Source organism: Saccopteryx bilineata, chromosome 5 (assembly GCF_036850765.1).
Source record: "Saccopteryx bilineata isolate mSacBil1 chromosome 5, mSacBil1_pri_phased_curated, whole genome shotgun sequence".
Lineage (NCBI taxonomy): Eukaryota > Metazoa > Chordata > Mammalia > Chiroptera > Emballonuridae > Saccopteryx > Saccopteryx bilineata.
The window spans coordinates 77,133,395-77,147,783 of NC_089494.1; the positions used below are offsets into that span (position 1 = coordinate 77,133,395).

The 14,389-nt window shown below is 43.7% G+C and overlaps 1 protein-coding gene across 3 annotated transcripts in view; it reads left to right on the forward strand.

The window, feature by feature from the left end:
• Positions 1-14,389, forward strand: part of ITGB6 (integrin subunit beta 6) — a 175,479-nt gene that overhangs the window by 1,123 nt on the left and 159,967 nt on the right. Inside the window, exon 1 of one of the 3 annotated variants that reach the window (XM_066280392.1) lies at positions 14,229-14,249. The exons of the other annotated variants lie outside the window; for them this stretch is intronic. The gene's annotated coding sequence lies outside the window, so the exon portion shown is untranslated. Of the gene's footprint in view, positions 1-14,228; positions 14,250-14,389 lie in introns of those variants that run through there. 3 annotated transcript variants of the gene reach the window in all.

A 14,389-nucleotide genomic window follows, 5' to 3' on the forward strand; every position in this document is an offset into this window, starting at 1 on the left:
AAGTATGACTATTAGTGTTGTAAACAAAAAATCCTATATCTGTGAAAGGTTATTAATCCAAATACCATGTCTTCTAAAATTACAGACTCACAGGTATAGCTATATTGTATTGACTCTCCAAATGCCTAAAATGTAGAATCTGGTTAGAAAGTAATGGTTTTGGATTCTGAACAGGCTCAGCAAATCATAAAGTTTTTTTGGTACTGGGTTTCAAACATAAAGTCACTGGATCATAGCATAAAGACTCTGTCTACTTAAGTAACATTCTGTGCCTTAGTGAAATGCAAAAATTCTTTCTCATCTTGATTCCTTTCCATACTCATGGTAGTCTTTTTCCTCTATCTGACTTACTCCCTCTAGTGTTTACTGGGTGAAGCACAGGAACTAAAACTCAAATTTGCAAACAAATCAAAACAAAAACAAAAACATTATTATAATCTCTCAATATTTTCCCTAGTTACCATACACTAAAGCAAACTTACTACCAGAGGTTTTGACATAAACTCTAAGGGACTGTAATATCCTTTTTTATTTTAATTTGAGAGTCTCAAAGTTAGATTTTTTTGTATTCCAACTTCAGATCTCAAGAGGGGTCATTGACTTCTACTCTTTTAGGGTTAGATTCTTTCTCTGCCTCTGAATCCGTATATTCTACTTGCTTTTTTGTGTGATATAGAGAAGGTGCAAAGATTCTCTAATGAACTAGAGCATGCAAGCAGACATTTCCTTGACATATTTTCTAGGGGTACAGCTTATACTTTGATTCTTCTGAGTTACCCAAGAAGTTCATGATATTTCTACTCAAAAGCAAAGCAATTGATTTTTAATAACCTTACAGAAACTGTTAGCTGATTTTCCCCACAGAAGTCCTCAGTCAAACCAGGAAGAGTAGCTTCTTGGGAAATGTATTGATATAGGCACACCTCTTTACAGAGAAGAAAATATACTTCCCAAGTTGTCAGCTGCCATTGCAGCTACCTCGGAAACCAGCCACAGCTGATTGTGGGAGCTAACTAATAGACCAAGGTCATCCAGGGACCCATGCAGCCAGCTCATAGGGACGGCACCCACACCTTGCCAGAACACATGGGCCTGCCAGTCCAGCAGTCCAGCCCTGAGAGCTATTTTCAGTTAGAATTCCCACAAGAATGTCCTTGACTGTTCTTCATGCTGCTGGCATTCAGTTTGACACTTAACTGTCCTGAACCATAATTTTCTTTGTACTCTGACCACTTCTCTCCTTCACAACATCTTACCTTTTTCATACCTCCCTAAGAGGTTGATAAATGTCAAATTGTAATATTAAAACTGATCTTTTGCTTAGCAACAAAAAGCTCACCCACATATTCAGCTCTACTGCATCAAATTACTTCAATCAAGTGCTTGAGCTGGAAACCTTGGGCTTGTTTAGCTGCCTTCTCAATACAGTCATCAACCACCCTCCGGTCTCTGCCAGGCCTTGTGCATTCAGATGCTACTAGGTGATCTCATCTACCTTGTGATCTTCTATATTTCTTCCATTAAGATTCAGTGTTAGGCCCTGGCCAGTTGGCTCAGTGATAGAGCATTGGCTCAGCATATGAATGTACTGGATTCTATTCCTGATCAGGGCACACAGGAGAAGTGCCCATCTGCTTCTCCACCCTTTCCCCTCTCCCTTCTTTCTCTTTATCTCTCTCTTCCTCTCCTGCAGCCATGGTCCAGTTGGAGCGAGTTGGCCTGGGAGCTGAAGATGGCTACAAGGTCTCATCTCAGGAGCTAAAATAGCTCGGTTGCTAAGCAATGAAACAAAAGTCCCAGATGGGCAAAGCATAGCCCAGTAGGGAGCTTGCTGGGTGGATCCCTGTCAAGGTACATGGAGGAGTCTGTTTCTCTGCTCCCCAGCTTCTCACTTAAAAAGAAAAAGAAAGAAAGAAAGAAAGAAAGAAAGAAAGAAAGAAAGAAAGAAAGAAAGAAAGAAAGAAAGAAAGAAAGATTGAGTGATTCGGTGTTCATCCTCTCCTCTTTCTCATCCACTGTTATCACAGTTTCTCCACTTTTTGCCTAAATTGCTGTATTAGCTACCCAATCACCATCCTGACCTCCAATTCACCAACATTCTGCCATCAGTTATCTTTCAAAATTACAAATCAGAATGCATCACTCTTCTGTTGAAAATTCTTCCATGATTCCCTGCCACCTACAAGATAAATTCCAAACTCCCTACATTAGTAGTTAAGATTCATCAAGATCTGGAGACATTGGCCTGCTTTCCAAGGTTCATCTCTTATCATTTATTTCAGATCATCTTTTTATCCCTCCCTTCATCACATAAATATGTCCTAAACTTTGGCCATACTAAATCTTCATTCTTCCCCAAACCCATTATGCTCTTCTATGGCTCTAGATCTGCCCAGTGATCTCATCTACCTAGTGATCTTTTATATTTCTTCATCAAGATTCAGTTTGAGCATCACCTTTTTGATGGAGCTTTCCCTGACAGTCTTCCAAAGCTCCCTACAAGCTTCACACACACACACACACACACACACACACACACACACACAGTCCCACCATCTATGATACTTCATAGGCCACTATTCACTCTTAGCTCTTATATCGCTACACACACATACACACACACCCCCACACAGTTTTGAACCCTCTGATTAGGCTGTGAGACTGTTAATGTAGAAACCTTATATTATTTATTTTTGTGTTCCCAACATCTAGAGCCATACTTAAATTAAAGCAGTAAATAAACTTCATTGCATTAATTCATAAAAATAGAAATCTCAAAAACAAGATAGTCAGTTGCTCCTGAGAAAGTGTGTTTTAATCCAAGTCCCATGTTGACCTATACCCTTTGCCAAACAGAACCTGACTTACCAGATTCCAAGCTGCGTTGTTGTCTAAGAATCTATATCTGCATTTCAAGAAAACTGATGCTTCTGCCAAGAGATGAACTAGAAAAGTCTTGAGGACCAGGGAATTCAGTCAGAGAAAAAGAGTGAGGAGCCACATACTGGGGTTGGGGCTTGCTGCCCAGTAAGTACAGTCCGACTCCAGAAGACTTCAGAACCAAAGGGGCTGTTAAAATGGAGACAGACACCATGCATGGCTCACACATAGTCTATGCCTCTAGTCTAGGCTGTCTCTTTGCTCAGTTATAGCCCTATGCTCTCTGTTCATCTGTGCAAATTCTCACCTTGGACCTAGGCTTAACTTGACTTAACTTCCCACACATTATCAGCAGTCCGCACCTTTGCCTTCCCAGGTTAGGCATTCTTCCCATGGAATTTTTCCTCAAGACAAATACTTCATTAAGAAATTGTCAAGGTTTAACTAATCTATGCTTACCTTAGATGACATGTGGGAACCACAGTTCATGACCTGCCATTTTTTCTGCTTCTTCTTATCACACCAAGAATCAATCTCGCTTTAGTTTGTTCAAAGATCAGGCATATGGGGATCCCACACCTGATGTGATAAATTGACTCCCCGAAAAATAGTTTGACCATAAAACTCTTCTCAAATCTGGCTATCCTTCCTATCTAAACTTCTCTTTCTCTTCATCTGTACAAACTCTCCATTTTTTCATCAACTCATTTTTTTAAAAAGTTGCTGACCTCCACCTAGGGTGGAGGCAGTGACCAAGACAAAAATAGTCCTTTCCTTCCAAAACTGGTAGTCTAGCTGTTTTTCCATTGTCCCTTGAATCTTACCAATATATCAGAATCTGTTGGTATGTGTCAAATACACTCGTAACTGCCATTCCTCTGGGCCGTGTGTGTGTGTGTGTGTGTGTGTGTGTGTGAGAGAGAGAGAGAGAGAGAGAGAGAGAGAGAGACAGAGAGACAGAGAGAGGGACAGATAGAGACAGGCAGGAAGGGAGAGAGATGAGAAGCATCAATTCTTCGTTGCAGCACCTTAGTGTTCATTGATTGCTTTCTCGTATGTGCCTTGACCGGGGGCTACAGCAGAGTGAGTGACCCCTTGCTCAAGCCAGTAACCTTGAGCTCAAGCTGGCGAGCCTCACTCAAATCAGATGAGCCCACGCTCAAGCTAGCAACCTCAGGGTTTCGAGTCTGGGTACTTTGCATCCCAGTCCAATGCTCTGTCCACTGTGCCACTGCCTGGTCAGGCTCCTCTGGGACTCTCTGAAGTTCTATAATTCATTAAGTCTTTGTGTAAGTCTTACTATCTATGTTTGGTGGTGTCTCTCTTACAGCAGGCTGGACTCTGAACTACCCAAAGGATCCTATCTAAGGGGACTGCATAGAGAACCAATGCTGATCTTAAGAAGACTTCTAGCAGTACTTTCAAGGGCTCTGTCATACCTATAATTTGTATCAGTTGGAGGTTTTGATAAACAAAGAAAAGGCATGCTTACTTCTTGTGTGAACAACCTGAAGTTGGATGGGTATGAAAGATAACCAACCAGAAAATCAAGATGTATTAGTTATCTCTTGCTGCATAGCAAAACACACCAAAAATGAGTGGCTTAAAACCACAAACATTTGTTAATTCATAGTTTCTTTGGTTCATAAATTCAGAAGCAGCTTATCTGAGTGTTTCTGGCTCAGTGTCTCTCACGTAGTTGCAGTTAGGATGAGGGTAAGGGCTGCAGTCATTCGAAGGCATGACTGGGGCTGGTGGTCCACATCCAATCTGGCTCACTAACAGAGCTATGGGCAGGAGGGCTCAGTTCCTCACCACGTGAGTCTGTCCATAGTCTGTAAGAGCATCCTCACGACATGGCAGCAACCAAAAATCAACTTGATCTTAGGTTACATGGAGAACCAGGTGCCATCTGGGGTGAGGAAGTGAGAGTGTCTGTTGCACTGTTTCGGAGTCAGACCACAGTGGAGAGCTCTATTCATTTTGGAACACCACATGGAGGGACCCCCTGGGGCACATGTGGAAGGACAGCAAATAGGGTGGCCAAGAAATTTGAAATTATGTCCCATAAAAAGTTATTGAAGGGAAAATAGAACTTTAGGCTAAAGAAGACTTAGGGATGCTGTGGCCATTACCTTCAAGAATGTGATGGACTTTCACACAGAAAGATAGACTTGTTCTGTTTTTCTTGTGCTGCGTTCAGAACCAATGGGTGAAGTCACAAGGGAAACACTTTGGATCAATGTAAAGAAGACAGCTCTAAGAGTCAAAACTGACCTAATAGGAAAGCAGTTGTCTTGTTTCCAGAGGTACTATTCTGTCAGAGGGCTGACTTAGGGTGTAGGAGTAAGGCACTGGTGTTGTAGCCTTGCACAGCGTTTCTGTGATCTTATCTCACAAACAATTTCCCCATGTATCTGGGTAGTCACCGTTATCTCAGCATAGAGGAAACTGATAACAGCAGGCAGATTCTGGTCTTTTGTGCAATTGGCCAGCATGGCATGATCATTTATTAGTTCATATTCCTCTGGTTGGAGATTTGGGTTAGGATCAGCTGGTTGGTTCTTCTGCAAGTCTCATCTGTGCCAGATGGTTGGGCTAGGATGAGATTAACTCACATGTCTATAATTAACACATTGTCTGCTGGGGCATTGAGATTATTTTCATGCTGGTCTCATGGATCCAATGGACAGGAGTTGTTATACCTCAATATAACAGTGTTTTCCAAGTCTCCACTTCTATCATGTTTGCTACTATTGCAATAGTCAAAACAAGTTACATAGTCAAACCCAGAATGAAGGAGAGAAGAAGTAAACTTCTTGATGGGAGGAGTGGCAGAGGCCAATACACAAGGAAGGAAGGAAGGTATTTGTGACGATTCTGCAATCTACCACAGAGACCATTCCAAAGTTACCTGTATCACACCTGGATGTCACTTTGATGATGCCTCCAGTTTAATCAAAACTGATGCATCGGTGCATTACTCTGCATAATTTTGACCAGACCACAGTGAGGGTGTCCTCTCTGTCATGGTGGCCCAATGAAAATGTGGATTAATCACTGCCCAGCTGCCATGTGCAGAAAGATGAGCCTATCCCTGTGAGCAGACAGAGAGGGAAAACCCTCAGCCTGCCCTGAGGAGCCTTCCATGCACTTGGGGGAGACAGAAGGACAAGAAGAACCTAAAGATATCTAAGGAGCAGAAATGGCAATAAACTCCATGCCATGTTTGGGGGGGAAAAAGCAGGATTTTAGGAGAATTTGAAGACATATTCCGGGCCCCCATTTTCACTCAGCAAGAAGGTAATGTGGCACTTAGTAAGTAAGCCGCTGCTTCCCAGTGATAGCCCACCAGCTCTCTCACTGGGCGGTGCCCACCACTTCCTGGTAGCACTGCCAACGGTCTCTTAACCCTGAACCGGCTGAGAGTTGCCATTTGAATCAGCACTTAACCTGTTATTGTCTTATTGAAGAGTTCAAGAAGATACCCTTGTCTTTCTCAAAAATGTGAAAACTGAAGATAGGCCGGCAAGGCTGTGATTTTGTAGAGGGAAGAAGATTCCTGTGGATTAAATATACAGTGGTTCTTTGAATAGGTCATTTTGTTCATCGTCATTCTGTTAAAACGTTAATGAGATGCTGTAGCTACTTAACTCTTATTTATATCAATTAGCCTATGGTGAAATTAGTTTTATTTTATGTTGTTCCACCAAATTCCAACAACCTGTTGATGACATTAAGACACTAAGTGAGCACTTCCTGTATAAAAGCACAGGCATCTGTGTCCAAAAGAAAATGTACCTTAAGAGGCTATTAGAAATGGCTTCATTCATTCACTAATTCATATTACTCACCATCCACTTGAGTTTTCTACACTTAAAAAAAATTATTGATTGATTTCAGAGGAAGGGATGGAGAGACAGAGAGAAAGAGATAAGGAGAGAGACTGATCTGTTCCTGTATGTGCCCTGACCAGGAATTGAACCTGCAACCTTTGTGCATCTAGATAATGCTCTAAACAACTTAGCTATCGGACAAGGGCGAGTTTGTACAAATACTGACCTCATTTTCCAAGCTAAGTCTTTAATAAGTTGAGACGCTTCACTTCTTCTCTCTGTACCCTTTGCTTCATGCAAAATAGGGTGGAGAGAGTTGTCAACAACTATTTGACTGACTAAGTGACAGCATGGGTCAAGTTTCTGGGAGAGAATAAGTATGAAGAGAAGGGACCTCCTTCCTCATTTAGTTAATATTTTTGCCAAACCCAAATGGTTGATTCACATCTAATCATTGTATTTTAAGCAGGGACAGCTGGAGCTTACTGCTTGCATCCCGCCCAGTCTTTATTCCTTCCATGAAGCCAGGAAACAGAAGGACTCTGCACACAGCAGTCACAGACCCTCATCAAAAGCAAACCACTGGCATGAGAGCTTAACCAGAAAAGGCTTGCAGACCCAACATTGGCTTTTGGGAGCCACATGCAAGCACACACCTAGTAGCATAGTGAGCAGCCTTCTTCCTTCATCCTTTGGAGTAGGGGCTGAGGAACAGGCTTCCTCAGTTTTCTAACAAATGACCTATTTCAGTGAAATAAGAAAGAGAGGGCAGTCATGCAGTCGGTCAGTCAGTCATGCAGTCGGTCAGGCAGTCAGTTATATGCCAAGTTGCAGCGATGTTAGTATTTCATGCCAGGAGTTCTGTCTCGCAGAAAGTTGCCTGGCTTTGTTCCACTCCTTTTAGCAAGATTGCAGTTGTAAATCAGCGGGGACCGCCCTGGCGGCTGCTCCAGGCTGCTTGTCGGGAGCACTCCAGTGGGAGGAATCTCCAGAATAATTTAGAATAGGAGTCTAAAAGGGAAGGTCAATTTTGCTATTTAGAACGAGAGCATTATGCAGAACTGGGCTTTGAAGGGATATTCTAAATGTCAGCCTTGGAATTTGAATTGCGAATATCTAAAAAACATAATAACTCATACTTTGACCCCCCATGAGACTTAGCTCAGGTTTTCAGCTCTGACCTCTGACCATCCTCTAAATTGGGGAGACCAGTTTAATAATAATCAACTTCGGATTGGTAACATTGATTTTTACTCATGAAAGCAGTTATATTTGTAGTTAGTTCCTAGAGTAAAATAAGGAGGGTGCCATTGTGGACAGAAGCTGGATTTGCAGGGAAAATTCGGGCCTGTTCCTGGTTTGTTTGTTTTTTACCATCTTATCCCTCCAGCCCCTGGCAACAACTTTTTTACTCTCTGTTTCTATGAGTTTGACTTTTCTTTTTTAAGATTCCACATATAAGTGGTACCATAACAGTATTTATTTTTTTCTGTCTGGCTTATTTCACTGAGCATAACGTCCTGAAGTTCTATCTATGTTGATGCCAATGAGCTTAGGAAGGGAACAGGGCCTGACCTGTGGTGGTGCAGTGGGATAAAGCATCAACCTGGAACACTGAGGTCGCCGTTTCGAAACCCTGGGCTTGCCTGGTCAAGGCACATGTGGGAGTTGATGCTTCCTGCTCCTCCCCCTTCTCTCTCCCTTTCTCTCTCTCTCTCTCTCTCTCTCTCTCGTTCTCTCTCTCCTCTCTCTCATTCTCTCTCCTTTCTGAGAAATTGAATAAAGTCTTTAAAAAAAAAAGGGGGGCAGGGAGCAGGGCAGACCAGAAACAGGTATCTGACAGACAGCACTTTATCACAGCTGCGTGAGAAAGAAGGAAATCCTGTTCTTTCTTTTTCATGTTTATATATGCATATACATATATGTGTACATATATAGTATATATACATATATGTATATGTATATGTATGTGTATATATATATGTATATATACCACATATTCTTAACCATCTATTCTTTGACAGAGATGTAGGTTGTTACTATATTTTGGCTATTGTGAATAATGCTGCAATGAACATGGGAGCGCATATGTCTCTCCAATATCCTGTTTTCATTTTCTTTGGATAAATACCCATAAGTGGGATTGTTGTATTACATAGTAGTTCTATTTTTAAGTATTTTGGGTCTTATCTCTTAATGACATTGTGACCTTAGGTAAGTACCTTGGCCTCTTTGGATCTTTTCTTCTTTATCTCTAAAATTAAGAGACAGTTATTCAGCCTGACCAGGTGGTGGTGCAGTGGATAGAGCGTTGGACTGGGATGCCGAAGACCCAGGTTCGAGACCCCGAGGTCGCCAGCTTGAGCACAGGCTCATCTGGTTTGAGCAAAAGCTCACCAGCTTGGACCCAAGGTTGCTGGCTTGAGCAAAGGGTCACTCAGTCTACTGAAGGTCCATGGTCAAGGCACATATGAGAGAGCAATCAATGAACAACTAAGATGTTGTAATGTGCAACGAAAAACTAATGATTGATGCTTCTCATCTCTCCATTTCTGTCTGTCTATCCCTGTCAATCCCTCTCTCTTTCTCTCTCTCTGTCTCTGAAAAAAAAAAAGAGACAGTTATTCAGAGGAATAAATGAGAAGGAATTTCATAAAGCATTAAGAAGGTTGAGTTAGAAACCATGGTACAGAGAGATAAATGGTCAAAGTCACTGAAGCAGCAGCTGTAGAATCAGGGCGAGAAGCTCTGTTTCATGACTCAGGGCTTAGCCCAGCACCAGCTGGCTTATTAACTGAAAGCACACCTGTTTTCCTCTGAGGTCAACCCCTCTGAGCTAAGGACTGCATTGATATGAGGCATGGATTAAGTAGAGCATGGAAGGTTGCATCTATCCACTTCCGGGGGCTCTGATCTCTGTACATTGCCATCCCTGCCAGACTCACCTAACCCTCAGCAAGTCACAGGCTCCGCAGGATTCAGCTGGCATTCTTTGGTGGGAGGAATCTAGTGCAGGAATCTACATGGCCCCATTGTTGGGAAGCATGAATGAGAAGGTTGTGAGAGGCTTTGGAGACAATCCATAGCGATGGCGGCAATCCATAGATGTGGATTTCACTGCAGTCCTTGCCGAAACCTTCCTCCTCTGGCCCCAGCCCTGTATCCCCAGTAGACTTGCTTCTTCCTTAGGTGCCTGAGAGTGCTACTCCTCAATAGGATCACTGTTGAATTACACCAAGGACACCTCTCCCTCAGCCATGATTTCTCCTGCACAATATCTCTAAAGACCCCCCCCCACACCCTGAGGACTTAAAGAGGAAGAAACCCCTGAGGATAAAAACCAACGCTCCTCCTAAAAAAGCATCATTTTTGGACAGTCCCATACTAGTTTTTTCTACCAGAAGCCTCTCAGAAAGAAAGAAGCACCCCCAAGTAATATTTAACTTTGATCACATTGTTTGCTTTAATTATTAACATTTGGCAGCCAAGGGCAACAATATTACTTCATCCAGACACTTGAGAAAGAAAAAGAAACAGTTTATACCCCAGCCTTCTAAGATGTTTGAACAATCATTTTGAATGAGTACACGCAGTCTTCACACATACCAACAAACACTCCAAAGTGTTATGAACTGATTCATTCATTCTGCAAATATTTTTTGAACTGACACAGTTCCAGGTGTGGGGAATATACTAGTGAACAGACAAGAATCCCTGTTCCTATGGAGATTAGATTCTAGTGGGAGGTAGAAGAGACAAATATTTAATAATAGACATAATACATAAGGAAATTATATGGTAGGTTCAGAGGTAAGAGAAAAATATAGTCGGGTAAGAGTAATGGGAGTGCTAGGGCTGAGGGGGTGTCGTTTTGTGTGGTGTAGTCACTGTCAGCCTCATTAAGAAAGTGATGTTTTGCCCTGACCAGGCGGTGGCGCAGTGGATAGAGCGTTGAACTGGGATGTGGAGGACCCAGGTTCGAGACCTCGAGGTCACTAGCTTGAGCACGGGGCTCATCTGGCTTGAGAAAAAAAAAAAAAGCTCACCAACTTGGACCCAAGGTCAGTGGCTTGAGCAAGGAATTACTCGGTCTGCTGAAGGCCTATGGTCAAGGCACATATGAGAAAAGCAATCAATGAACAACTAAGGTGTCGTAATGAAAAACTGATGATTGATGCTTCTCATCTCTCTCCATTCCTGTCTGTCTGTCCCTATCTATCCCTCTCTCTGACTCTCTCTCTCTGTCTGTGTAAAAAAAAAAAAGGGGGGGATGTTTTAGCAAAGTCCTGAAGGAAAAGAAGGAAACCAAGTGGAAATATGGGAAGTGGTCCTATAGAGAGACTGCCCAGGCCCTGGCCAGTGGGCTCAGTGGTAGAGCGTCGGCCTGGCGTGCAGGAGTCCCAGGTTCGATTCCCGGCCAGGGCACACAGGAGAAGCGCCCATCTGCTTCTCCACCCCTCCCCCTCTCCTTCCTCTCTGTCTCTCTCTTCCTCTCCCGCATCCAAGGCTCCATTGGAGCAAAGTTGGCCTGGGTGCTGAGGATGGCTCTGTGACTTCTGCCTCAGGCACTAGACTGGCTCTGGTTACGCCACAGATGGGCAGAGTATCGCCCCCTGGTAGGCATGCCGGGTGGATCCCGGTCGGGCTCATGCGGGAGTCTGTCTGACTACCTCCCTGTTTCCAACTTCAGAAAAATACAAAAAAAAAAAAAAAAAAAAAAAAAGAAGAGAGACTGTCCAGAAAAGTCCTGATGTAGGAGCCTGACTGGAGTGTTGGCTAACCGTCCAGGAAGTCAGAGTGTCTGAAGTGGAGTGAGGAAGAAGGTAGAGAAAGTGAGGTCCTAACGGGAAAGTGCCCTGAGGGCGAGGACCCTAGAGGCTGACGTGTAAGCTCTGCCTTCCCTTGGAAACATGGGGCCGTCGGAGCAGACCAGTGACAGGGTCTGACTTAGGTTTTAATAAGATCGCACTCTGGCTGCTGTGTGGTTGTTTCATTATATGCACTGATAAGGCCACAGAAACAGGCCATTTGTCCATTTCCACTTCTTTCCTCTGAGATGTTCCGAGTTGGCGGGCTGCCTGGCTAACACGTCAGCATCCTCCATTGAACTGAAGTCTTCCGTGGCCTCCCTCATGTCCCCCTTCCCTACTGAATCGCATCACCTTCCATCCCAGCATGACATGGAGATGGACAGAGAAAGGGAAGAATGTCTTCTTTCCCTCTGTTTGCAGACTTCTCAATAATTCTGACTTCACCTTACAAGATCCATTAGAGCTCATTAACAACCTTTCTTTCAGGAGGTGTCTCTTCACGATGATTAATTCTGGGGCAGAGACAGAAAGCTTGTTCCATTATGGTTCTTTTTAAAAAATTATTATTATTATTCAGGCTTCTCATGCTAGCATGAACTGCGGGTGAATTTCTGAAGTCATGTTACTTAGCTGTCACAACTAGTAATAAAAAGAAGTTCAATTTGTAAAGAATTAGGAGAGACAGCAGAGGCCTGCTCCTTGGTTTGGAACAAAGGAGATCAATCCTGACACAATGGCAGCGTGACATTCGTGGACTTTGAAGATTCCAGGCTTCCTCTTCATTAATTAGAGAGAATCAAGCGTTCTGGTGGTTAATTACTTGCAGAAATTGTGCTCTGCAAAAAGCAGATGCCAACTCACTCCAGCCGCCTCCAGCTGCAGCTCTGCATGATAATTAAACTGTGTCAGTCCTAGACTGATCCGGGTTAGCAAATAAACACTCGGGTGGCCACTGCCATCCACCGTGCCTTGGGTTTAGGCGCGGTCGTGAGACTTCCTCACACGGGGCCCCAGGAGACCCACAGTGAGCTGAAGAGATTACCCTGGATAGGCAGTGCTTAAAAAACCCACATGAAGAACCGTAAGGTCAAAGTCACCTACAATCTACTCTTACAAAGTGTCCGTTTGGTGGGGTTGAGAGGATTTGAAGTCAGGGTACAGTTAGTAATCTTGTGTCACTACTGTTATTGTGTCATTATTACAGGGTTAGGTAATCAGTTCTCATCGATTCTCAGCCTTTTGGCTAAGATCAAGTGTAATAATTCTCTTAAAAAACAATTTTTATTCCTTTTAATTTCAAAAGTAATACATATACTTTATATCAATTTTGAGCAACATAGAAGTGTATAAAGTAAAAAATGAGGGCTCCTTCGAGCCCCCTTCCAACCTAGCTCTCCTGAGAGAACTGCGGGGGGTGGGGGTGGGGGTGGGGGTGGGGGTGGGTGGGTGGGGGTGGGGGTGGGGGTGGGCGGGGCTTTCCCTCCGCACTCGTGCTGCGCTTCAGGCTGGAGTCTTTAAACGCTTTTCTGACCAGCCAGAGCCTGACGTCTTAACATGACAGCTTAGCATCTGTCTACTGTGCCATTCTCTGCTTGCACAAGCCTCCATGGCAGCTTTAACACTGGGCAACCCTCGTCTGGAAGTTTTGCCATGACAATTGGATTTAATGGCAGGGCTGGCATAAGAATACAGGGTGACATTGATACTTAATGTACAATCTGAATGTTTGTGTGCAGGAGACGAGAGTTAAATTTAACTACCCCATCGTGGACGCAGCAAGATATCTGCAACTAACCACGTTAAACCCAGTCTTTAATTTGACAACAGATAATGTAGGAACATAAAGAATACGCGTATTGCCTGACCAGGTGGTGGCGCAGTGGATAGAGCATCGGACTGGGATGCGGAAGGACCCAGGTTCGAGATCCCAAGGTCACCAACTTGAGTGCAGGCTCATCTGGCTTGAGCAAAAAAAAAAAGCTCACCAGCTTGGACCCAAGGTCGCTGGCTCCAGCAAGGGGTTACTCGGTCTGCTGAAGGCCCGCGGTCAAGGCACATATGAGAAAGCAATCAATGAATAATTAAGAAGTCGCAACGCGCAACGAAAAACTAATGATTGATGCTTCTCATCTCTCTCTGTTCCTGTCTGTCTGTCCCTATCTCTGCCTCTGTAAAAAAAAAAAAAAAAAAAAAGAATACTCGTGTTATGAAAGCCATCAGCACCGCTGAAGTGAACAAACGCCTGTGGTCCGCTCACGTCTACCAGGGGCAGGGAGACAGGACGCAGTGCTGCTCTTCCAGATACGCAAGTGCTGCCCACGTTAGCCCAGGGCCTCATTTACCGCACGTTAGGCAGCAGACAGTCACAGCTCTGCCCTGCACTCCCAGGCATCTATTTCTTGGAGGATTTATTCAGATGACTTCAGATCTAAAACTGAGCAAGGCTGGGTATCCGATTGGCATTCAGAAAAAGTTCTGAGGGTAGCAGAACAAGAATGGCTGCCTGGCCCAGCTTTCCCCAAATACCCACATGGCCTGGGGTGTTTAGACAGTGGCTGGCATTAAAACACTCTGGCCATTTCACAGTTCATTTATTTAAGGTATTTGAAACTCTCTCTACTGAGCAACCAAGGTTGTAATATTAGCCTAGCTGACACCAGTCCCTCTCTTCAGTTGCCAAGGTCATTCTGACCACTTAGAGGTTATCCGACTCTAAACAGCAGTAAGTAAGTTTTGTCCACATCTTGATAATAATACTTTTTACATCCATTTGTAATTATCTGTCTAGGAGACTGTCTCTCCACTAGAGATTATCTATGAATATGTTTTGCATCTTGGTACTGCCTGCACCTGGCTGGAACT